The sequence below is a fragment of the Nycticebus coucang genome, chromosome 18, assembly GCF_027406575.1.
Source record: "Nycticebus coucang isolate mNycCou1 chromosome 18, mNycCou1.pri, whole genome shotgun sequence".
In the NCBI taxonomy this organism is placed as follows: domain Eukaryota; kingdom Metazoa; phylum Chordata; class Mammalia; order Primates; family Lorisidae; genus Nycticebus; species Nycticebus coucang.
The window spans coordinates 1,020,487-1,046,327 of record NC_069797.1 but is presented as its reverse complement, the minus strand read 5'-3'; the positions used below and the strand labels follow the sequence as shown (position 1 = coordinate 1,046,327).

The window sequence follows — 25,841 nt, the reverse complement described above, 5'->3', positions numbered from 1 at the left end:
TAATATTCTTCCAAAATATCATTCCATGTCTATAAAATATGCCATCACGTGAAAGTAATGTAAGACTCTATTAATATGTATTTATAAATAGGTCACAGGTATTTCCACTTTTTTCTATTTATAGTTTCTAAAAATATATACCTTTATTGAAAAGTAAAAAAAAAGAATAGAAAATATTATTAAAGAGATAGACAACATAAGGAAGGATATAAGAGAACTTAAATGAAAGAGACATTTAGGAAATTTCAAAATAGCAGAAAGCTTCAATAATCAGCTAAACTAGGCAGAAGAAAGACTCTCAGAACTTGAAAAAAGGCTCTCAAACTAACAGAATCAAACATGAAGGAAAAAAATAAGAAAAATGAATAATCACTCAGAGAAATATGACACTAAGTGAAGTGAACTAATATATGAACTATAATATCCCTGACTGAGTAGAAGAAAAAGCAAAAGCATGGAAAATCTACTCAAGAAAATTATTGAGAAAACTTTCCTAGTATCAAATATCCAGGCACAAAATGGTCATCAAACACTAGGCAGATTCATAGCAAAAAAGACATCTTCAAAACACATAGTGATCAACTTGGCCACAGTCAAAATGATGGAGAAAAATTATACAAGCTGAAAAACAAAAGCAAAAATTAACCTAGACAGAAAAAGCTATCAGGCTAACAGCAGACTTCTCAGGGTAGTCCTTCTAAGCCAGAAAAGATAGGGCCTTCATTTTTAGTCTTCTTAAACAGAAAAACTGTCAGCCAAGAATTCTATATCTTGCAAAAGTAAGTTTAATAAATGATGGGAAAAACACAAGCAAACACAAAGGGAATTTGTCCCTAGTAGACCTGCCCTATGGGAAATACTCAAAACTGCATCATCTGCATCATAAATGAAATGACACAATAGATACTAGTCACAAAAAACACCCTAAAGTTAAACCTTCCTGATAGTATAAAACTATAAATAGCACACAGATAAAAACACAAGGTATCATCCAACATGATGAACATAATGGTATCCTATATATTAATAATATCACTGAACGTGAATAGTCTTAAAGTCCAACTTAAAAGACACAGACTGGCTGAATGGATGAAAGAATACATTCTAAGTATATGTTGTCCCCAAGAAACATACATAACTTGCAAGGGTTAAAGGTAAAGGGATGGAAAAAATATTTCATATGCTAATAGAAACCAAAGCAAACAAATGTAACCATTCTCATACAGATGAAATAGACTTTAAATCAATAATGGTAAAAAAGACAAAGTCATTATAAAATAGTAAAGCAATTCAACAGGAAGACATAACAATACTAAATGTATATGCACCTAATACCGGAGCTCCCAGATACATGAAGCAATCCTACAAGATCTAAGCAAAGAACAAACAGTCACATCATAATTTCTGGGGACTTCAACACCCTACTGATATAGCTGGACATATCATCTGAGGAGAAAGTCGATTAAAAAAAACAAAACAGATTTAAATAAGACTTTAAGACAAAAAAACTCAACAGACATTTACAGAACATTCTACCCCCAAACTACTGAATATACAGTCTTCGCATAAGCACATGGGACATTCTCCTACACTGATCATATTTTAGGCTACAAAACATGTCTCAGCAAATTTGAAAAAACTGAAATCATACCTTCTCATACCACAGTAGTATAAAACTGGAAATCAGTTCTAAGAGAAACACTCAAATCTACAAAGTCACAGAAATTAAACAACCTGCTACTGATTGACTCTTGGTTAAATGATAAAATTAAGAAGGAAATCAAAAGATTTCTTGAACTGAATAGCAGAGGGGACACAAGCTATCAAAATCTATGGGATACATAGTGCAATAAAAGCAGTCCTCAGAGGAACATAGATAGGCTTAAATGTCTACAATCAAAAAGACAAAAAGATCAAAATTAACAACCTATGTCACATCTCAAAGAAGACTAAACCAAACCCACAACCAGCAGAAGAAAAGGAATAACAAAACTCAGAGCACCACTAAAGGAAATGGAAACCAAAAACACAATACAAAGTATTAATGAAACAAAAAGTTCTTTTTTTGAAAAATGAACATAATCAATAGATCACAAGCCAGATTAACCAGAAATAGAAGAGAAAGTATTCAAATAAGCTTACTCAGAAATGAAAAAAAAAAGATATTAAAACTGATTCCACAGAAATATAAAATACCATCCATAAATACTATGATAACCTCTCACAAGCTGGAAAACATAGAGGAAATGGATAAATTCCTGGAAACATACAACCTTCCAAGACTGAATCAGTTAAGAAGTAAAAATCCTGAACAGACAAATAATAAGCAACAAGATTGAAGCAATGGTAAATAATCTCTTGACAAAAAAAAAAAAAAAAAGCCTTGGACCAGATGGATTCACAGCCTATCAGACCTACCAAGAAAAACTGGTATTTATCCTACAGAAATTTGTTTGTAACATTGAGAAGGCGATAATCTTTCATACTAGAAGCCAGTATCACCTTGACATCAAAGTCAGGAAAGGACACAACGAAAAAAGAAAACTGTAGGCCAATGTCCTTACTAACAGTGATGTAAAAGTCCTCAATAAAATATTAGCAAACCAAACTCAACAGCATATTGAAAAAATAATTCACCATGAGGAAGTGATGCAGAGATGTTTTAACATACACATATCAACAAACGTGCTTCACATCATACACAGAAGCAAAAACAAAGACCATATGATCATCTCAGTGATGCAGAAAAAGCATTTCACAAAATCTAGCACCCTTTCAGGATAGAAGTCCTCAAGAAATGAGGCAGAGAAAGAATATACCTTAAAATGACAAAAGCCAAATATGGCAAACCAACAACCAACATCATCCTGGATGGGAAAATGCTGAAAATATTCCCCTAAGAACTAGAACAAGACAAGGGTGTCCACTGACACCACTTCTCTACAACATAATACTGGAAGTTGTAGCCAGAGAAATCAAGCAAGAGAAAGAAATAAAGGATATCCAAATTGGAAAGAGGAGATTAAACTATCCCTGTTCACTGAGGATATGATCTTTTATCTAGAAAACCCTAAAGACTCTCCCAAAAACTCTTAGAATTTATAAATTCAGCAAAGTCTTAGGTTACAAAATCAATGTACACAAAACAGTGTATTTCTTTATAATAACAGTCAAGCTGAGAATCAAATCAAAGACTCAGTTACGTGCATAACAGCTATAAGAAAATAAAATGTCTAGGAATATACTTAACCAAAGAGGTGAAAGATCTCTAAAAGGAGAACTACATAACATAGATGAAAGAAATCATAGGTGACACAAACAAAATGGAAAAACATCTCATGCTCTTGGACTGGTGGAATCAACATTGCTAAAATGTCACACCAATATGATTTATAAATTCAACACAATCCCCATCAAAACCAATGTCACTTTTTTTTGAGATGGAGCCTCAAGCTGTCACCCTGGCTAGAGTGCTGTGACATCACAGCTCACAGCAACCTCCAACTCCTGGGCTCAAGCGATTCTCCTGCCATCGCCTCCCAAGTAGCTGGGACTACAGGTGCCCACCACAATGCCTGGCTATTTTTTGGTTGCAGCCATCATTGTTGTTTGGCGGGCCCAGGCTAGATTCAAACCCACCAGCTCAGGTGTATGTGGCTGGCACCTTAGCTGCTTGAGCCACAGGTGCCGAGCCAAAAACAATGTCACATTTTACAGATCTGGAAAAAGTAATTCTGTATTTCACTTGGTACCAAAAAAGAATCCAAGTAGCCATAGCAATCTTAAGCAAAAAGAACAAATCTGCAGGCTTCACATTACTGGACTTCAAATTATACTATCAGGCTAGAATAACTAAAACAACATGGCAGTGGTATGAAAGTTGAGATACAGACCAACAGAACAGAATAGAGCACCCAGATAGACAACCATCTACCTGCAACCAACTCATCTTCAACAAAGCAGACAATGACATTTACTAGTGAAAGAAATGTCTATTCAGTACATTGTGCTGGAAAAACTGGTTAGCCACGTGCAGAAGAATGAAACAGGACCCCCATCTCTCTCTACATACAGAAATAAATTCAAGATGGATAAAAGACTTAAATGTACAAATTTCAAAAGAACATGTTGGAAAAACTTGTAGACATCAGCCTACACAAGGAATTTACCCAAAGACAAATACTGCAACAAGAAAAATAAATAAATGAGACTTGTTTAAATTAAAAAGCTTCTACACAACAAAGGACATAATCAGAACAGTAAACAGACAACCTACTGAATGGAAGAAAATATTCAAACTATTCGGGGTGTCCATAAAGTTTGTGTGCGATTTAAAATAGCCAACTATTTAAATTGTACACGAACTTTATGGACACCCTGTATATCTGATAAAGGGCTAATATCTGGAATCTATAAAGAACTCACACAAATCAGTAAGAAAAAAATGAACATCCTCATTAAAAAGTGGGCAGAAAATATAAATAAAATGTTTTTCAAAAAAAGATAGAGAAATGGCCAACATACATATGAAAAAAATGGTAAATGTCGGGCAGTGCCTGTGGCTCAAAGGAGTAGGGTGCCAGTCCCATACACCAGAGGTGGTGGGTTCAAACCCAGCCCCGGCCAAAAAAAAAAGGTAAATGTCATTAATCCTCAGGGAGATGCAAATTTACACCATAATAAGATATCACCTTATTCCTGTCACAATGGCCATTATTGAAAAGTCAGAATACGACAGATGCTGGTGTGGATGCAAAGAGAAAAGAATACTTATATACTAATGGTGGGACTGGAAAGTAGTATATCCTCTTTGTTTTTTGTTTGTTTGTTTGTTTTTTGTCCAATATTTGGATTTTTATTTTGTACCCCTTGGATTGTTACATATATCATTATGGATGTAAATACAGCATAGGGTAGATTAATTTAGCCAAAATAATTGAGATTATTTCAATATTAAATATAAATCAGAAATAACCACTTTTTAACCTCATAAAAATGGTATGCACAGTTCAAGTCAATGATAAATATACAGCAAGACTATAAATAAAATGTTCATAATAAAAGATTTCATCTTAAATGACAGTATTCTTTCATACATCTATTCCTCACATAAATAGGTTGTTTTGGCACTCATTCTTCACTGCTTCTTAAAAGATCTGGCATCATAACCAGATATTATTGGTTTTATGTAGTATGGAAAGTTTTCCAAGAAATAAATGTAGACTTACATTTGACCCAGTACATCCCACTATTGGTATGTACTCAAAGGAAAAGAAAAGACATTTTATCAAAAAGATACCTGCACTCTAATGTTTGTCATAACACAATTCACAATCACAAAGATGTGGAGTCAACCTAACCACCTATGAATTCATGAGTGGATTAAGAAAATGTGGTGTGTACATATACATACACACACACACACACACACAAACACGCCATGGCATAATACTTAGCCATAAAAAGGAATGAAATAATGTCTTTTGCAACAACTTGTATGGAACTGGAGACCATATCCTGAGCAAAGTATGTCAGAAATGTAAAAAACAAATAGCACATGTACTCTGCAATAACTGGAAGCTGAATGATGATCACACAGTGATAGAAAGAGATGTAGAAGTCATTGGAAATCAAGAAGGAGTGGGTTTGAGACAGAGTGATGGGCAAACCCTTACTTACTGGGTACAGTGAACACTATCTTGGTGACGGACACACTAAAAGCCCTGACTTAAGCATTATGCAGGATACCTATGTAACAAAAACATTTGAATACCCTTAATATTTTGAAATAATTTTTTTTTAAATATCACAGCAGAGGTACAAAGTACTCTACTGTGGAAAGAAGAAAAGTTTAATTTTGTCTGGGCATTTGCAATGACTTCTTAAGAGGGAATTAGTATCTGATCTGTGCCTTGATTGATGAGCAGAACTTCAACTAGTAGATATAAGCGGATAAGGAGCTATTATAGAAACAGCCAGCTCTGTTGCACTGACTACAAGAATCAGAAGTATTCATCAGAAAGACAAAGTTCTCAAGGTGGCTTGAGGGCCAAAACTGCTGTAATAGGAGGTCATGAATTCCCAAGTATAGACCAAAGGCCAAGAAGTTTGTCCAGATGATCAAAGGAGCTAACTCAGGAAGAAATGTGCATAGAAAGTTTCCACTAGAGTTTAAGGTTTCTCAAGCTATATTCACTAAATCAAATTGGTGAATACTGATAGGCATTTTTTTTTCCAAAGTGGAAAGGAGGGAAAGAAAAGGGGAAAGGTAGACAGGACAGGGGAAAGGAAAATGGGAAGAAAGGAGAAGAGAAAGTGAATTACACATGAGTAACTATGTTTTGGAAAACTTTTCAGTTTCTATCTGTGGGTCGTATTTTTTTTTTTTTTTTTGAGACCGAATCTCACTTTGGTAAGAGTGCTAAGTCATCATAGCTCACAGCAACCTCAAACTCCTGGGCTCACATGATCCTCTTGCTTCAGCTTCCTGAGTAGCTGGGACTACAGGTGCCACCACAATACCGGGCTACTTTTAGAGATGAGGTCTGGCTCTGGCTCAGGCTGGTCTTGAACTGTGAGCTCAGGAAATCCACCCACCTCAGCCTCCCAGAATGTATGGGTTGTATTTTAAAGAAAATGAAAACCATTCCTTTAGAGGGTCCCACAAGTCCAATATATCAGCACTTGATTAGAAACCAGCTCAACCCACGTAGTATATTCAGATCATTAGTTTGGACCTAAGGGCTCTTGGGAACGAATAATCTGCTTGAAAATCTTATTGCACTATGCAGGATGTTCTCCTTAGATACAGAAGACATAGCTTGATGTCTTCACAATGCAAGTGAAGTTTAAAGGGTCATTTCCAAAGTTTTATTGGAGATAAAGAGATTATCTTTCACAAACGAGAGTTATATTACACACCTATCTTTCATATGAAGTTGTTTGGTTTCTATAGACTCTTTATTAAGGGCGTGGAAACTGTGGCAATAGGCTAAAGGAGTCTGGTTTGATCTTTATTGTGGCAACCCCACAATCAAACCCAAATCCTTTAGCCTATCTCCACAATTTCCATGTCCTTAATAAAGAGCCTATAGAAGCCAAACAACTTCATATGAAAGATAGGTGTATATCTTTTGAAATATAATTTCAAAAAGAGAATAAATTAAGAAAGCATGAAGATCTACAATTAATGCAATAAAGCAGATCATATTTCACCAAGAAGAAGTTTAAAATGACAAATTTACTGGCGGCGCCTGTGGCTCAGGGAGTAGGGCGCCGGCCCCATATACCGAGGGTGGCGGGTTCAAACCTGGCCCCGGCCAAACTGCAACCAAAAAAAAATAGCCGGGCATTGTGGCGGGCGCCTGTAGTCCCAGCTACTCGGGAGGCTGAGGCAAGAGAATCTCTTAAGCCCAGGAGTTGGAGGTTGCTGTGAGCTGTGTGAGGCCCCGGCACTCTACTGAGGGCCATAAAGTGAGACTCTGTCTCTACAAAAAAAAAAAAAAAAAAAAAAAAAATGACAAATTTACACTGGTCTTTATTTTTTCCCAAAAATATTTTGATCTAAAACAATCCGCCTAAATTCAATTGATTTAAAAAGTAAAGAAAAAAATACCAAGATCACAGAGCTAGTTAGGCACAGGGCCAAAAGAAGAAGCTGTCTTCTGAGATTTAATTTATTGAGATTTCCATAACTGCATACTTTAGTAGTAAATTATTGAGAACAAGTCTCCTATTTTCAAGAGTAACAACTTCATAAAAATTCACAAATACACATGCAACCTGCATGCAGTCAGTACGCAGATAAACTACAGATATTTAAAATGCAACTAATCAAAAGAAATCAAATTATTAAAAATAATTTGCTAGTCATAACATATGCAGATATTCTAATATTGACAAAGGACAATTAGATTTATAACAACTTTTCAATGTTTGTGCATAACTGTTTAAGACAGACATGGTACCTGTTTGTTTTTGTGGCTTATTTTCTTATTTGTTGGAGTGGAGCTGGGATGGTTTTCTGGGCTTCAGAGTTTAAAGGAAACATCCTATAAATCTATTATTCAATTCCCTTTATCTAATTCTAAATTCTCAGAGCAATCCTTCAATTGCTAATGTGGCTTCCTATGCCCTTTAATTTCTAAAGGGGTTATCTTAGATATCTGACATGAGTATTCCAGATTAGGACAGGAAATATTTAAATAAAAATATTGAGAACTTATAATACAAATTAATAAACTGAAATTATCCAGTTTATTAAATTTATTTAAACACCAACCATCTTATATTTCATCTGTTTTGTGTCATCTACGAAACTGAAAGTTTTATAAATGTACTATATACATACAGGAAGCTACAGCAAGCACATGCCTGGGCATGCTCGGTGTGTGTGTAATTTTTTTTTTTTAAGAGACAAGGTCTTGTAGGGAGGTGCCTGTGGCTCAGTCGGTAAGGCGCCGGCCCCATATACCGAGGGTGGCGGGTTCAAACCCGGCCCTGGCCAAACTGCCACCAAAAAATAGCCGCACGTTGTGGCGGGTGCCTGTAGTCCCAGCTACTCGGGAGGCTGAGGCAAGAGAATCGCTTAAGCCCAGGAGCTGGAGGTTGCTGTGAGCTGTGTGAGACCACAGCACTCTACCAAGGGCCATAAAGTGAGACTCTGTCTCTAAAAAAAAAAAAAGAGACAAGGTCTTGTTCTGTCACCCAGGTTGGAGTGCAGTAACACACTTATAACTCACTGCAGGCCTGACCTCCTAGGCTCAAGCAATCCTCCTGCCTCAGCCTCCTGAGTAGCTAGGATTATAGGTGTGCACCACCACACTCAACCCAACATAGATTTTTGAATAAATCAATGAAGTGAGTGAATGCATGAATAAAAGATCAAATTCTTGAGACAGTAATGGTTACTGATTCAGAAAACCAAGTGATGTGATCAATGACAAACACCTTTGCAAATAATGATAATGCTGGTGCTTGCTTGACATGTTCCCTCACAATTTACAAGTATTTCCACGTACAAATTTATGACAAAATTATGTAAGCAATCCTATGAAGTAAGTACATATATATTATTGTTCCTCAAATGAAGAACACAAAGCTCAGCAAGGCTCAGGGCTTATTGGAACCACAAGGGGAATAATGGTAAAAGCAGGAATCAGGCACATGTTTTGCTTCCAAGGCAGGTGTGTTCTTTGATGGGCAAGGTCAGGTGGCCTACCAACAAGGGAGATGATGCTGTGCCACAGCACGTTAAGCTAGAGTTATTTAAATAATGCTCACCCAAGCTCAGAACTCGTCCCTGTGTCTCAGATAAAGTCAGATTAAAAGGTGGTTTTAGTGATGGAGAAGGACTCTGAAACGGGAATCTGGAAAAGCTAAACAAAATGCTTCAAAACCAAATTTCTTTTTTTTTTTTTGGCCGGGGCTGGGTTTGAACCCGCCACCTCCGGCAGATGGGACCGGCGCCCTACTCCTTGAGCCACAGGCGCTGCCCCCAAATTTCTGAAAGACACTCCCAGTGCGATGGGAAAGGAATGAAACAAAAAGAAATGAGAAGAGATGAAAGATACAGGGCGAAAATTAGGATACATTAGTGCCAGGGAAGCAGAAGGAAGGTGGACATGGTGGCATTAAGGGATTAAGGTAGGGTATTTCCAGGAACTCTGGCCTTGAGCCACTCCAGGAATCTAGGGAGGGGATTGCTGGTTTCTCGTGGAAGATAAGAAGTGAGAATTGGCCACCGTTGGCTTTGGTGACTAAAAAGCCGTTAAGAGGATACTTCTTGGGCGGTGCCTGTGGCTCAAGGAGTAGGGCGCCGGTCCCATATGCCAGAGGTGGTGGGTTCAAACCTATCCCCGGCCAAAATCCAAAAAAAAAAAGTGGTTAAAGAGGATACTTCTACTTAGAGTAGTAGAAATAGAAGATAATTTGAGAAGCATTCAAGTTAAATGAGAAAATTCTAAGTTACACATAACAATTCTGAAAAATCTAGGTACATTGCAATAAGTTTTATAGTAGCTTAAACATAGTCAACTCTTTCCACCTCCTAAGAACTCTCACCCCATCCAGAAGATAAGATTAAAGCTAAAAGATGGGGATGGTGAAGAATAGGGACATAGAATTTGTCATCGCTGACGCTGTTACTTCTGTTCTTTCGTTTGCCAAAGAAAGTTGTTATTAATCTAATTGTCCTTTGTCAATATTAGAATATCTGCATATATTATGACTGTTCTTCTCATTTCCCAGTCTGTGGTTAAAAAATATACATCTGCCAGCTTCCAAGAAGGCTTAACCCTGATAGGGTTTTTTCAGACATAGATTCCCCCAGGATGCCACTAACCTTCCACTATAAGCCAAAATAGAAACCCCATTTAGCAGAAGAGAAAGACAAGAATCAGGAAGGCCTAGTGACTGCTGAAGCCACTGATCAGATTTCCTTCTCACTCCTCTCTCTCTACTGATAAGATCTACTCTCACTGCCTTTATAAATGTTTCAATGAATCTTATCTTCATGCATTGGATTAGCAAGACCAACTCCCCACTGATAATGCAAAATAACCCTGAAATGTTTCAGGCCTAGCTGATAAGTCAGAAATTGAACTTTCAGTCTCCATTTGGACTATGATGATCTTGATCTTTCACCTCTAGCAAAAACCTCATAGCTATACTTTTAAAGTTAGTAATGAGTGCTTCATTTGCTTTCCAAGCAGATAGAAAATCTATTTTAAATACACTTAGACTGCCATGACCTTCGTCTATGACTTGAAGAATTCACCATATGTAGTAATTTTCTTTGCTCAGGGGACATTCTTAAATTTTCTTTGAAGAGATTTGGGCACCAACCCCATTGATAAAACTAATCTCTCTCTCTCTCTCACACACACACTGTGCACACATATACTTTTATGTGTTGCCTTTCTTCTACATCCAAAATCAAAATGTTTCTTTAATCCTTAAACCTTTGAAAAAGAATACAAGGTGGCCATAAAGTTTGTGTGCAACTTTTAAATTTTGCACATGAACTTTATGGCCACCTTGTACAATAAAAATGCTAACTAAAATACATTTATGTTGGGGGCGGGTGGGGGGGAATGCTGCTGTTAATGGAATTTCTCTCTTCAGTAGGTCCTTGGTCTCAGGGATTCAAAGAATGAACCCAGGGACCACAGATCAGTAGTAAGATAGAACTTATTAGACAGAAAGGAATACAGAAGGAGTAAAAAGCACCAGAGCTCCAGCAAACGGAAAGACCCAACCGGAAGTCTAGGGGCATAATACAGTCTGCAGAATTACATTTGGTAGATGAAAGACACCTGTTCACAGTTAATGAGCGTATTAACAAATGAATGAATGCAGTCCCTCCCACTGGGGCAAGATTAATCAGAGTTTTTGCCTCAGGGAAGGAATTGAGTAGGGTATGTGCTCCCTACTCAAGGTGGAGCCACCCAAAACCCTTCAGGCTTCTTTGTTCTTGACCTTGCTAGAGCCCAGAAGGTGTGGCCTGGAAAAGAGCAGCCCCTTTGTGCCTAGCGATAGAGGTCTGATTTCTGAGCTCACCTGGGCCTAGATAATGGGGGTAGGGGTGGGGTTCCTCTGTCCAGCCCTGATGGGGGAACCCTGTTCACAGCCACACACAAACCCTTTCCCCCTCCTTCTCCTCCTCTCCTTCTAAAACAAAGACACAAAGGATCTGGCTAGCCCACTCCCCAGAAGTTCTCACCAAAAGACCCTAAACCTGGCAGGCAACCCAGCCAGCCCCATATAAAAGTGGTCTCTAATTGCCCCTCACACACCATCTTTGTGCTGCCCAGGCTGGTCACCCTCCCCTTTCAATAAATCGGACCCAAACATCTCTTCTGTGGCCTCATCTCTGGGCATCACCATTTACACCATTCGGTTTATAGGTCTACAAGGAGCAAATAAGGTCCAAATCCCTAAACTGAAGTTCCGGTTGTTCTACACAGGTGGGTGGAGCTGAACTAACTTGGTGTGATTTTGGTTTTTTTCTACACTAAAATATGGGAGATTCTGGTATGGAACTGGAATGAGGGTCTGCAAGAAAGGAGAGAAGGCCAGTCCAGAGACTAGGAAAGACTTAAACAAAGGAGAAAAGGAGAGTGGAGGGAGACCAAGTGTCAGCATACTCCCCACGCAGTTGTGAAAGGCTTTTATTAGCCTTTTCATATAGCCGGAATGGGGCTGAGAGCCTAGTGTGGGTCAGGATTATGGATGTATCCTTGGGTCAGGATTGTCGATGGGTAGGGTGTTTCCAGGAACTCTGGCCTTGAGGCGTTCCACAAATCTGGGAAGGAGATTGCTGGTTTCTGACCTGATTTTCTAAAATGGCTGCACTCCTGTCAGGGTTATGAGAATTCCCTTCCCACAAAAAAGGAAAACAGTAATTCAATGATAAAGGTTGATCTAAAACTATCCCATTCTGTTTTGCCTATTTCTGTGAGGTTTGTAATATGAAATAGATATTTTTAAATACTGTAATATCACACTAAATGTAAGCTTTAAAAGACAGGTTGCAGGGGCTCAGAATAAAACACCCCAAAGTATGGGGTGCCTTCACATATGGAGTATTTTTGAGCTAAAGGGGATAAGAGAGACCCCTGAAGTCAGAGAGTCTCTCAGACCTTCCTCCACCCACCTGTCCTTCATCCTGCCCCATAGACAGGGTTAGGGGAAAGGAATATCTTATAGAGGCACAGAAAGGAATCTGAAAGAAAAAACTGGCCTAGCTCAGTTGCCCCCAGTTTATTTTCACTAAATCATATAGCTTTTTTTCCTGTCATGTTTCTCCATAACTATATGCTTCTTTTCTCACTTAGCATAAAAACATAGTTTTCCTAGTCTCTAGGTCTTCATTTCTGAAACCCCTCTTCAGTCACATAAAACTTGGGCTAAATAAATTTGTTATGCTTTTCTCTTGTCAATCAGGCTTATGGGTGAGCAAAGGATTACTTTTCTCCCTACAAGATCTTGTTGTCCTTATTATTCCTCATGCAGAAAATAGTACTTAAAGTGGATATGGAACTTCTGGTTAAATGCCGCATTCTATTTGTAAAGCTGGATGGTGAATATAGAAGTGTTTGTTATACTTAACTGTTAACATGTGTTTTATACACCTTTTCTAGCTATGATAGATTTCATAATTTTAAAAAGAAGGGAGATTCCTGAACCCTTCCACCACACCTAAGGTAGATATAAAGAACTTAAATTTATTTTTCTAATCACCCAGGTAATACCAGTGTAAATAGCGAATGAAATTTATTTTGGAAAATAAAAAAAAAAAAAACATAAATAACATGCCTATAACCAGTATACTGCTATTACTGCTAAAGGTGCCTATTTTCATGGTTCAGATTACCCTGCTTAGCCTTAAACACAGAAAACATGGAGTTTAGCGTAAATATTACTCCCAGACCTGTCTGGAAGCTCCTTCTAAACTTGCCCTGACTTCTGTAATTCTTAATGTTTTTCTTTTCTTTTTTCCTTCGGAAATCTGAGGACAGAAATCCTTAATTATATTTCTCTCCTTCCTGTCTTAATATATAGATTCTCAAAATTCTACAAAGCTATATAGCTTTGTAACTTTACTTCAAAGTAAATGTTTCATGTTCACTTCACATTTTTAGACAATAGCTTTTAGCAGAATCCTTGCAAGAAGAAATAGGTAAAAGAAGAGAGTGCATCTTTTTTCTAAACCCTAATTTTCTTGCTTTTTCCCTAAACACCAGCATAAATGGTAGACAGATAAAATTTATCTACAACAACATGAAAACCGGATAACCATGTCTTGAACCATAAGAGGACAATTTTTTGGTATCTTTAAAAAAAGTTATTTTTTAGAAGGAATCTCTGTGGTAGTTACTGTAAGGCAGAAGTAACTTGAATTTAAATACGATCAGTGTCTTAGCAAGTCTCATGAAGGTTAGAACCTTTGCATAGTTTTGGAGGGAAAAAAAATCAAGTTTTTTACCACAGAACTTTATATTTGGAACAGAATCTTAAACTAAATTAATGCACATGGTTTCAAACAACATATAAGCATGTATTCTATGCTTCTCATATCAGAATAAAGAATAAAACATTCTGATCTGTCTTCTTATATTTGACAGTGAAATTAGAATTTGCCTAATCTTATCATTTTTTCTTCTATTTAAAAAAGGAACTATAACCACATGTGTACACACACACCATCACCACATCATCACCACCAGTTAGACCACATCAACAGCATACTCTACAGTTTGTACCCTACAGCATACCCTGCAGTTTTGAAAAACTGTGTTTAAAATGCTGGTATGAATAAATAACAGTCACACAAAAGAACCTAAGCATGTTTCTAGTATTGAAACAAAAACAGTTTAAATATCAAAGCCAGGGCGGTGCCTGTGGCTCAGTGGGTAAGGCACCAGCCCCGTATACCGAGGGTGGCGGGTTCAAACCTGGCCCTGACCAACTAAAACATCAATGACAACTGCAACAAAAAGGAAAAAAAAAAGAAAGTTTGTTCCCCAACAGCCTTTTGCCCATGACCTAGAGGTCAGCAAAGAAAAAAAAAAATATCAAAGCCACAAAATAAAACTGTCAGTGAGCTATATCCCTAAACAGTCTCATTTAAATATCTAAAAGATATACTGGTGGTCCAGTCTATATACATTGTTATGCACATACATTGGGTTCCTTTTGCTGCTAAAAGTGATTACAAATTCCAGTTAGCTCACTGGAGCAAAAATAACCTAAGTTATGAAAACAGAAATCACTTTTTAATTTAACAAAAATAATGAAGTTACTTCTTTCCAAAGAATAAACTGTGAATTTAAAGGTATGCAATAACTCTTTAATTTCATGATAAAATCTTTAGGTAACCAATAATTTTACTGAAAATCATTTAAAATGAAAGATATAAGCTCAGTGCCCGTAGCACAGTGGTTATAGCATTGGGCACCTGCACCGAGGCTTGTGGGTTTGAACCCAGCCTGGGCCAACTAAACAACAATGATAATTGCAACAAAAAAAATAGCTAGGCATTGTGGTGGGCGCCTGTAGTCCCAGCTACTTGGGAGGCTGAGATAAGAGAATAGCTTAAACCCAAGAGTTTGAGGTTGCTGTGAGCTGTGACGGCATGGCACTATACTGAGGGCGACATAGTGAAACTCTGTCTCAAATAAATAAATAAATAAATAAATAATAAAATGAAAGGTGTATAAGTAACAGAAAGTTATATAATGACTTGTAAAATAAAAATAATCATTTCAAATGATACTATTATATCTGCATTCATTCCCAAATCACTAAAAGCAAATGCACAGTATACAACCACACATTTTCTTTAATATATGAGACCATATGCTAAACATGTATATTGATTAGGGATAGAAGGACATTAAAGTGGCTATAAGGAGGGGGAACAGAACTATGGTCTTCTGGATAAGAAAGTTGGAAAGGGCCCTGAAGCAAAACAAGGAATTTAGGCAGGGAAAGCAGAGGGACCTAGTTAATCAAGTATGTGCTTTTCTCGTACAATATAACCTCTAGCCTTTGACACGTGACTTCAAGCCTATGAATGATTGCCCCTGAAAACAAAGATAAAGATCCCCATGACAGAACAATGTATACCATGATTGCCACAAACATCACAAGACTAACAGACGCCACCATACCACCACTAGTAAAATAACAATTAATAATTATTGACACAGGGTAAAGAAAATTGGATTGTGACAACTGGGGTAATCCACAACCAGTGGAACCAGGACAGCATGCCTGAAGGCCTAAAGGGAACCAATGGGAATTCTTATAGATTAAATATTGCTTCTGTGTGACCTTTCCAGGAGAGTGGTAAAGGGTCTCCTTTTACTAGAGAGAAGGGACCCTTTTCTACTCTCCCGGAAAAGTCTCTTCTCTCTAGTAAGAGGAGACCCTTTACCACTCTACTGGAAAAGTCTATATGCTTTACTTTAAATAAAATATACTCTTTTTACTCACTTTAAACTAACTTCACTTCCATTCTTCTACACTGGAGTCCCAACTGCCTTATTTTCCACACTCCCTATACATATATATATATATATATTTTTTTTTTTTTTTGAGACAGAGTCTCACTTTGTCACCCTCAGTAGAGTGCCATGGCGTCATAGCTCACAGCAACCTCAAACTCTTGGGCTTAAGTGATTCTCTTGCCTCAGCCTCCCAAGTAGCTGGGACTACAGGCACCCACCACAATGCCTGACTATTTTTTTGTTGTAGTTGTCATTGTTTAGCAGGCCTGGACCAGTTCAAACCTGCCAGCCCTGGTGTATGTGGCTGGTGCCCTAAGCACTGAGCAACAGGCGCCAAGCTGCCTTTCAATATATATTATAAAAAATTAATTCTCTCTCACATTTACTTCAACAAAAACCTATATTTGGTTAGCCAATAATAGCATTTTAGAGAAATATTAAACTTCAAATCATCTCTTACCTTTACCTGCAGATCATTTTTCCCATAATCTGATATAAATCTGAAATAGTCTATTCATTTCACACAAGATGTGACCAAACTGGATTCTGCCAACTTCATTTCAGAAGTTTTATTTTCAAAGATTTAGGAAAAATTGTATCTACTCTGAGGTTTACAAAAATGCTTGATAATCATGAAATTGCATAATATAAACATTTAGAGAAATAGACCAACACTTTTAAGAAAACAAAGGAGATATCTCTAAATTCCACATTATCTTGCAACATTGATGCAAATAAATATACTTCAGAAGAATCTAATGCTATGTGTTAATGTCAAGAAATGAGTGAACTTTGAACTTCTGCCAAAAAGACATTCGAGAACAAAAAACGAGAAGAGTCTTTTACATCAATATGGCTTAGAAGGTAATCACATAAGAAAGAGAAAGATAAATGCCATCTTTAAGCCAATTGACACCACTCTTAGATATACCAAAAAGATCCTTTCCCCAAATTCTTTTAAGGTTAATAGAAAGAAAACCATCGTGGGCGACTAGTCCAAAATTCCTCTAACTCCTCTACCTCACTAATTATGTGGCAAATAGGCCAGGTGCAGCGGCTCACATCTGTAATCCTAGCACTCTAGGAACCGAGGCAGGTGGATTGCCTCAGCTCAGAAGCTTAAGACCAGCCTGAGCAAGAGTGAGATCCTGTCTCTAAAAAGTAAAGGCCAGGCCTGGTGTCTCATACCTGTAATCTTAGCACTCCGGGAGGCCGAAACAGGTGGGTTGCTTAAGCTCACGAGGTCGAGATCAGACTGAGCCAGAGCAAGACCACGTCTATAAAAAGAGCCGGGAGTTGTGGCGGGCGCCTGAAGTCCCACCTACTCAGGAGGCTGAGGCAAGAGAACCACTTGAGCCCAAGCATGTGAGGTTGCTGTGAGCTATGATGACATGACACTGTTCTGAGGGCAACAAAGTGAGACTCTGTCTCAAAATAAATAAACAAATATGTGGCAAATCAAAGTAAATAAATATGTGGCAAATAGAAATAATGAAACCTTTGGTTAAATCCAACTATTTGCCGATTCCATTCTTACACCACCAAGCTAAATGTGACTGAGAAAAGACCTATAACCATGATGACTGGATTCACTTTAAATGCACATCCATGGATCTTAGCTGGGTCCTCAGGGCCACCTGGCGATCCTACCACACTCTAAATTTAACGCACTCTCCTTATCTTGATGGAAATCTTACACCTTCTCCTCTCTTCTCAAACATTTGTGTTACCTACTCTATCATTACTCTCAGATGCTGACCTTTCTTCCTACTAAGAAAATAGAGGCACCAGAAGAGCACTCCCAAGTCTACCCCTCTGCTCCTCACACCCTGCCTTCCCTCCTCTTGTTATGGTCCCAGCTCCTGCTGAAACCCTTCCAGCCAATACCATTCTCCCTCATTTGATCAGATCCATTCCGTCAGCACTCTCTCTCTTCTAGCAATACTTTACTGTCTACTGTGCCATTCTCATCATGACAGAAACAGACATCTCTGCATTGTAAAAAACCCTGACCTCACATCGACCTCTAAATAAAGCCTCATTTCTCCCTTCCCTTTTATCACAAAGAACCTGAAAACAGGCACCTATTTCTAAAACAGACCTCCTGTCTCTAATTCTTCTTTACCCATTTCTTCCTCATGCTCACTCCAAACAAGGTTTTGTCCCAGTGTGCCACCAAAACCATTCTGGTCAGGTTACCATGGTTAATTCTCAGAATTTAACTTATGTAAGCATAACTTCTCACAGCATAATTTTACACAGCTTATCAGAACCTCCTCCTTCAAACAATTTCTTCACATGGCTTCCAGGATACTTGGCTTCCTCAACACTGTGCTCTCCTGTTTTTCCTTCTCTCTCACTAATTCTCTGTTGTCTTTCCTGATTATTCCTCAGTACCTTGACTTGTCAATGTTGGAGGGACCCAGGGTTCCCTGAACCTGAATGGGGATCCTTGAGCTTCCCCACTTTTACATTTATGTTCTCTTTCCAAGTAATTTCATCCAATTTGGGCTTTAAATACCATTGGCGGGGGGGAGGGAGGGTGAGCGAGAGTCTCACTCTGTTGCCACAGGCTAGAGTGCTGTAGTACCACAGCTCACAGCAATCTCAGACTCTGGGGCTCAAGTAATCCTCTTGCCTCAGCCTCCTGAATAGCTGGGACTACAGGCGCCTGCCACAATGCCTGACTATTTTTAGAGACAGGGTCTCACTCTTGCTCAGGGTGCTCTGGAACTGCTGAGTTCAGGCAATCCAGAGTGCTAGGATTACAGGCATGACCCACCACACCCAGCTTAAATACCATTTTCTCACTGATGATTCCTTACATTACATCTTTGGAACTGAACTACAACTGTAATCTCTAATTCTGAGTTGGCATTTGCACTTGGATACATAATGGGCATCTTAACACAATAAAAAAAAAAAAAAACTCCTGATCTTTGCCCATTCCACTGATACTGCAAGTATTCACCAACATCCAGTTTTTCTCTCCTCCAGGCCACATGAATGGCCATATGACTTATTCCGGGCAACTGAATATGAGCACAAGTACCATTTATCACTGCTAACCTGGGCAGTGAAAATCCCATTTGTGGTTCTCCAGTCTTTCTCTCTTGCTGTGGCAACTGTAAATGCTCTGTGTTCTGTCCAGATGGTGTACCTACAAGATGGTGGAGTCTCAATCAAGTAGGGTTCCTTGGGATTGCCAAAGATCTTCCCAAGACCCACATGGGACATGTAGCAAGTGAGAAATTTTCAGGATGCGGGCATATCCCCCTAGGCTAGTAGTCCCTGAACATGCTTTCACAAAGTCCTCTTCTCTATCTCAGCAACTTCATGTTTTCAGCTGCTCATTTAAAAACCTTGGAGGCCTTCTGGCCCTTCTTTTTCTCTCACACTCCACATCCAATTATCAGCACACCCTATACTTTGAAAATTCACCTAGAATCCAATCATTGTTACTGCCTCCACTACTACACTGCTTCAAAAGACACTGATAAGAAAATGACAAGACAAGATACAAACCAGTAGAAAATATTTACAAAGCATATTATCTAATAAAGTATTTATATCCAAAATATGTAACACTCTCAATGCTTATCAATAAGCAAACAAACCACCTAATTTTTTAAAATGAGCAAAAGACTTAATAGACATTTCATCAGTGAAGACATACGGAAAGCAAATAAGTACATGAAAAGATGCTCACCGTTATTAGTCACAGGGAAATGCAAATTAAGTTAAAACCACAATGAGACAGCACTACACACAAATTAGAATGGCAAAAATTAAAAAGACTAACAATACAGGACAAAGTGTTAATTAGGAAGTCGAGCACTAGCGCTCTCATTCACTGCTAGTTGGAATACTAAATTGTGTAACTACTTTGGGAAACAGTTTGACAATTTCTTTAAAAGTTTTAAACATACATATGTGGCAAAACAAGAGTGCTTGGATATTGATAGAAACTGTCCATATCAGAAGCTACTTATAGGAGATCTATCATTACTTATAGATAATTCTTGTTTTCTTGAGAGGTACTAAAATCTATATCTATGAAATGATACAGCCGTTCCACTCCTAGGCATTGACAAGGAAATGAAAACATATGTCCACTTAAAGATTTGTACATAGATATTCACAGTCAAAAATTAGAAACTGCCCAAATGATGTCCATTAACAGGTGAATGGATACATAATTTGTGGTATATCCACACAACATACACTACTCAGCAATAAAAAAGGACTGAACTATTGATAAACACAACCTAGATGGATCTCTAAATAATTATGCTGAATAAAAGAAGCCAGACAAGACCAAAAAAAAAAAAAAAAAAAAGAGAGAGAGAGAGAAAGAGAGAAAAGAATATACACCATATGTCTCCATTATATAAAACTTTAGAAAATGCAAACTGATGTATAGTGACAAAAAGCAGGTCAGTCAGAGCCTGGAGAAAGGGAGGGCTAAGAAGAACAGAAGGATGAGATGTCAAAGGGACACAGGAAACTTGTGAGGGTGACAGTGATACCGTTGGGATATTTGTCCCCTCGTAACCTCATGTTGAAATGTGATCCCCAGTGTTGGAGCTGGGGCCTGGCAGATGGTATTTGGGTCATAGAAGATCCCTCCTGAAAGGCTTGGTGTCATCCTTTTGGTAACCAGTTCTCACTCTATTCATTCCCCTGAGATGAGAACGCTGAAAAGCCTGCACTCTCCTTCTCTCTCCCTTGCCTCCTCCTCTGTCTCTTGCGTCCTCTCTTGCTATATGATACTCCTGATCCCCTTTCCCCTCTGCCATGATTGGAAGCTTCCTGGAGGTCCCCACCAGAAACAGATTCTGGCACCAAGCTTTTTGTACAGCCTGCAGAACTGTAAGATAAATAAACTTCTTTCTCCTTTTTTTTTTTTTTTTGAGACAGAGTCTCACTATGTCACCCTCGATAGAGAGTCATGGCGTCATAGTTCACAGCAACCTCAAACTCTTGGGCTTAAGCAATTCTCTTGCCTCAGCCTCCCAAGTAGCTGAGACTACAGGTGCCTGCCACAACACCCGGCTATTTTTTTTGTTGCAGTTGTTTAATTGTCCAGGGCTGAGTTTGAACTGCCCACCCTTGGTGTACGTGGCTGGCACCATAACCATTGTACCTTGAGTGCCGAGCCATAAACCTCTTTCTTTTTAAATTACTCAGAAAGGTTGACAGATACGTTCACTATCTTGATTGCGGTGATGATTTCACCAGGGTACACATATGTCAAAATATTAAACTACAGATTCATACAGTTTACTATATGTCAATGATATTTCAACAAACCTGTTTTAGAAAAAATACAGCAGGTATTCAGGAAATATTTTTGGAAAGCATCAAGTGGATGAAAATGAAAATAAATGTCAAGAACACATAATCCTAAGCATGAACTAAATTGGGAACCCATTATGCCTTCCCTCATTCAACAATATCTTTTCTGAATAAGACAATATAGGATGAAAAGGAGGAATAAGCTATCATAAAAGATGGGCCCTTCATATGAAAAGAAAGAATCACCTATAAAAAGCTTCTGAAATGGACAATTGCTACCTAGATAAACAAATGCAATTCTTTTGCCAGTCCCCTCAAAGTTGGGTAATTTCTTTGGACTCATCTTAGAAATCTGGCCTAATTTCTCCTTTTTATGTGATTTTCACTAGCCATTAAACACATCAAGTCTCTTTAGTTTGTTAAAAAAAAATTTAGAAATTAAGGATTCACCAATAGCATGTGTCCTCAGTCTATGAGTCTTGAATGAAAAGTCTCTTTCCTGGGACTCCTATATCCTTTGTCTTCCAATTTCCCACTGAGGTAGAAAAATTCACCATCTCTATTTCGTTCATCTCCTATGCTCTTCTCTTTGAAATCCTCAATTCCTGGCTCGGCATCCGTAACACAGTGGTTATGGCTACAGCAACATACACCGAGGGTGGCAGATTTGAACCCAACCCTAGGCTAGCTAAACAACAATGACAACTGCAACAAAAAATAGCGAGGCACAGGGGTGGGCATCTGTAGTCCCAGCTACTTGGAAGGCTGAGGTAAGAGAATCACTTAAGCCCAAGAGTTTGAGGTTGCTGTGAGCTGTGATGCCACAGCACTCTACTGAGGGCGACATAGTGAGACTCTGTCTCAACAACAAAAAAAATCCTCAATTCATCTCATCATGATCAATTTTAGCATCATTCTAATAATATGAATACACCTGCTTCTTTCATAAGCTGTTATAGTCATGAGTCTCCTGCAACATGACCCCTTCATGTTCAAAACCTAAGTTTTGAACAAAATAAATGTTCAGCATACACTTATGCCTAAGCAAAGTTAGCGCCCAGGACTTACCTCATTTCCACCAACTGCCTTGGTTAAAATCACTGCCTAAGACACAGGAGGAGGCATGCAACCTACTGTCTGTAAACTGAAAAATAAAAGAAAATCCAATTATAAATATTTTCAATTACAAACAGATTTCTTAAGTATTCTAAAGTAGCAGAGCTGAGCAAATGAAAATAAGAGAATGTTTACTGATACACATATCCTGTTGGATTTAGACAATTGTACGTGAGTCAGCAGGCTTGGAAGATGCTGCAAACATAGGAGTTCTAAGCTTTCATTCTGTTCCAGGCATGGGTGATTTTATTTTTTAAGTTATTTAAGGGGAGGAGACAAGATGGCTGACTGAAGCCAGCTTTCCACAGAGGCTCCCATCCAGTAGGAGAGTTAAAGGACAAAAATTCAGCAAGTAACCTGGTGGATTTGAGCTGCACTAAGAGAGAAGGTTGAAGAATGCACGTCAACCCCGGTGAAGTGAGCTGCGACCACAAGGATATAAACAAAAGGTACAAAATCCATCACCAAGCCGACGGGAGTCCCCTCCCACATGAGAATGGCTCAGAGTGCCCCACAAACAATCGGGCAGAGTTCAAAAGTCCTCCCACTACATTCCACGGGAGAGACCCTCTAAAAACTGGACCTATCTCCCCTACTAGGGTGCCACGGCATCCTCCTGCCAGGCATAAAACTGTATAAACTGTATATAGTCTCTACCTGGAATTCTCCCAGGGAGCTCCCAGCGCTCCCCTTTACTCACACTGAGGTCTGGAGGCCAGTTCTGGTCGGCAGAGAGGGAACCGCACCTGAGTGCTTGTTCCCTGAGGCACAGTGCGACAGCCATCTTTTGGTGACAATATGGCCAGGCATAAAACTGTGTAAAGCTGTGTGTGTTCTCTGCCTGCAACCCAGGCTCCCAGCACTCCCCACACTCCCCTCTGCTCTTGCTCCAAGGTCTGGAGGCCTGTCCCCCAGGGGTCCAGAATCTTGGGCGATTGCTCGAGGGGTGTAGACAGTGCTGGGCTGCAGCCAGTTGGTGCAGACTCTGGGGTACAGGAGCGGAGAGAGGAAGGTTGGCCAGAAGGGAGCTACACCGGAGCAGAGGTTGCCTGAGCCATAAAACAGCAGCCCTCTTTTGCTAGCAATACGGCTTACTACCGAATATTCTGAAGCCACACCCCCTGTCTCCCTGGGCAACCAGAGACTCTGAGTATAGGATTTGCCTGAGGCTACTCCAACTTGTAAACCAGGGAAACTCCCAGGGCAGGACTGACCCAGAGGTCCGCTTTACTAAACCTAAGATGCACCTGGCCCTCAGGGGATCGTCAGCCTATAAACAATACAAGAGCAAAGACAAGCTGATTTGGAACTCAATTCAGCTTCTCTTTTGCAGGGGAACCGCAAAGTTGTTCTGTTCTGTTCTGTCAGTAACATTAATCAGGGGCGAGACTGGACCTGAGTGAAAACCCCCCAAACTTCATCAAGTGCCCGAGGTTGTCAGGCCTCACCTCCCCCTGCTAGAGAGAGACAGAGCGCAGCGGCCTGGCAGACTTCCTTGTGATTCAGGCACGTACAAACTCCTGGAGTACCAATTCACTACAGGCAACTGGGTCAGCCAACCCCAGGGCAATCAGTGACTGGGTGTGACAGTGGTGCAAGGTGGGGAAGGAGGCAGCAACCTTCCCAGACTGATCTATTGGCTGGGTGGCTCCTCCTGACTCCACGCAGCACTGGAGCAAGCCACACCAGAGTAGTCACCAGAACCCTGTGATCCAGTTCCCAGAGACCTCTTAAACTCTCTCACCCGAGACAGGTGCAGACTGAGACAATTGATTTGGACTTTTTGAACTGAACCAATCGCCTGAGGACAAATCAGGTGGTGCCCTGGGTGCACGGCGGTAGGAAGGTTTGATTTTTCGTTTCCAATTGTTTGCCGGTGGGAGGTGGGGTGACTTAAATGCTGATATTTCTCCACAGCTGAGACTTCAATCCAGAGTATCTGTTTCACTAGGGTGGAACAGAAACCAGGTGAAAACAAGCCCCAGGGGAAAAAATCAGAGGGAGTAAAACAACCATGGTGCGGAATCAGCAGAAAAACTCTGGTAACATGAATAACCAGAATAGATCAACCCCCACCCCCAAGGAAAGATATGGCAGATGCAATTGAAGATCCCATTCATAAACAACTGGCTGAGATGTCAGAAATAAAATTCAGAATTTGGATTGCAGACAAGATTAACAAAGTGGAATTGGGAATTCGAGTAGAAATTTAAAAGTTGTCTCAAGACTTTAACGAATTTAAAGACAAAGCCACCAAAGACTTAGACACACTGAAGCAAGAATTTGCAGCCCTCAAAGATATGAAAAATACAGTAGAATCCCTCAGCAACAGACAGAATGGGCAAGCAGAAGAAGGATTTCTGACATTGAAGATAAAGACTTTGAACGCTCCCAAACTCTCAAAGAGGAAGAGAAATGAAGAGCAAAAACGGATTATTCTCTCAGAGAGCTCTGGGATAATTCGAAGAAGGCGAATATCCGAATCATAGGAGTTCCAGAAACAGATGAAGTGGCCTCGCTGGGCACAGAGGCCCTTCTGCATGAAATTATGAAAGAGAATTTTCCAGACATGCCTAGAGATTCTGAAATTCAGATAGCGGACAGCTTCAGAACCCCAGCACGACTCAACCCCAATAAGACATCCCCCAGGCATATCATAATTAACTTCACTAAAGTTAATATGAAGGGGAAAATCCTCAAAGCTGCCAGGAGAAAGAAAACCATTACCTTCAGGGCGGCGCCTGTGGCTCAGTGAGTAGGGCACCGGTCCCATATGCCGGAGGTGGCGGGTTCAAACCCAGCCCCGGCCAAAAAAAAAAAAAAGGGAAGAATATTAGAATGACTGCAGATCTCTCTGCTGAAACTTTTCAAGCCAGAAGAGGGTGGTCACCGACTTTTAATCTCCTAAAGCAAAATAACTTTCAACCCAGGATCTTGTATCCAGCTAAACTGAGTTTCATTTATCATGCAGAAATTAAATACTTTAATGACATTCATATATATATATATATATATTTTTTTTTTGTAGAGACAGAGTCTCACTTTATGGCCCTTGGTAGAGTGTCATGGCCTCACAAAGCTCACAGCAACCTCCAACTCCTGGGCTTAAGCGATTCTCTTGCCTCAGCCTCCCCAGTAGCTGGGACTACAAGCGCCGGCCACAACGCCCAGCTATTAATGACATTCATATGTTGAAGAAATTTGCCATAACCAAACCAGTTCTTCAGGATATTCTCAGACCTATCCTCCATAATGACCAACCCAATCCTATACCACAAAAGAAAACTCACTCAGAAACTTCGGATCAAACTCCAATTTCTACACTGGCGAAAGGATAAAAAATGTCCACTGGACTTTTGAAAAACTCGATACCCAAAACTTCAACAGACTTATCAATATTCTCCATTAATGTGA

The 25,841-nt window shown here is 39.4% G+C and overlaps 1 pseudogene; it reads right to left on the bottom strand.

Moving 5' to 3' along the window:
- LOC128570204 (sodium/bile acid cotransporter 7-like) overlaps positions 1-25,841 on the bottom strand; it is a 124,759-nt pseudogene that overhangs the window by 62,122 nt on the left and 36,796 nt on the right.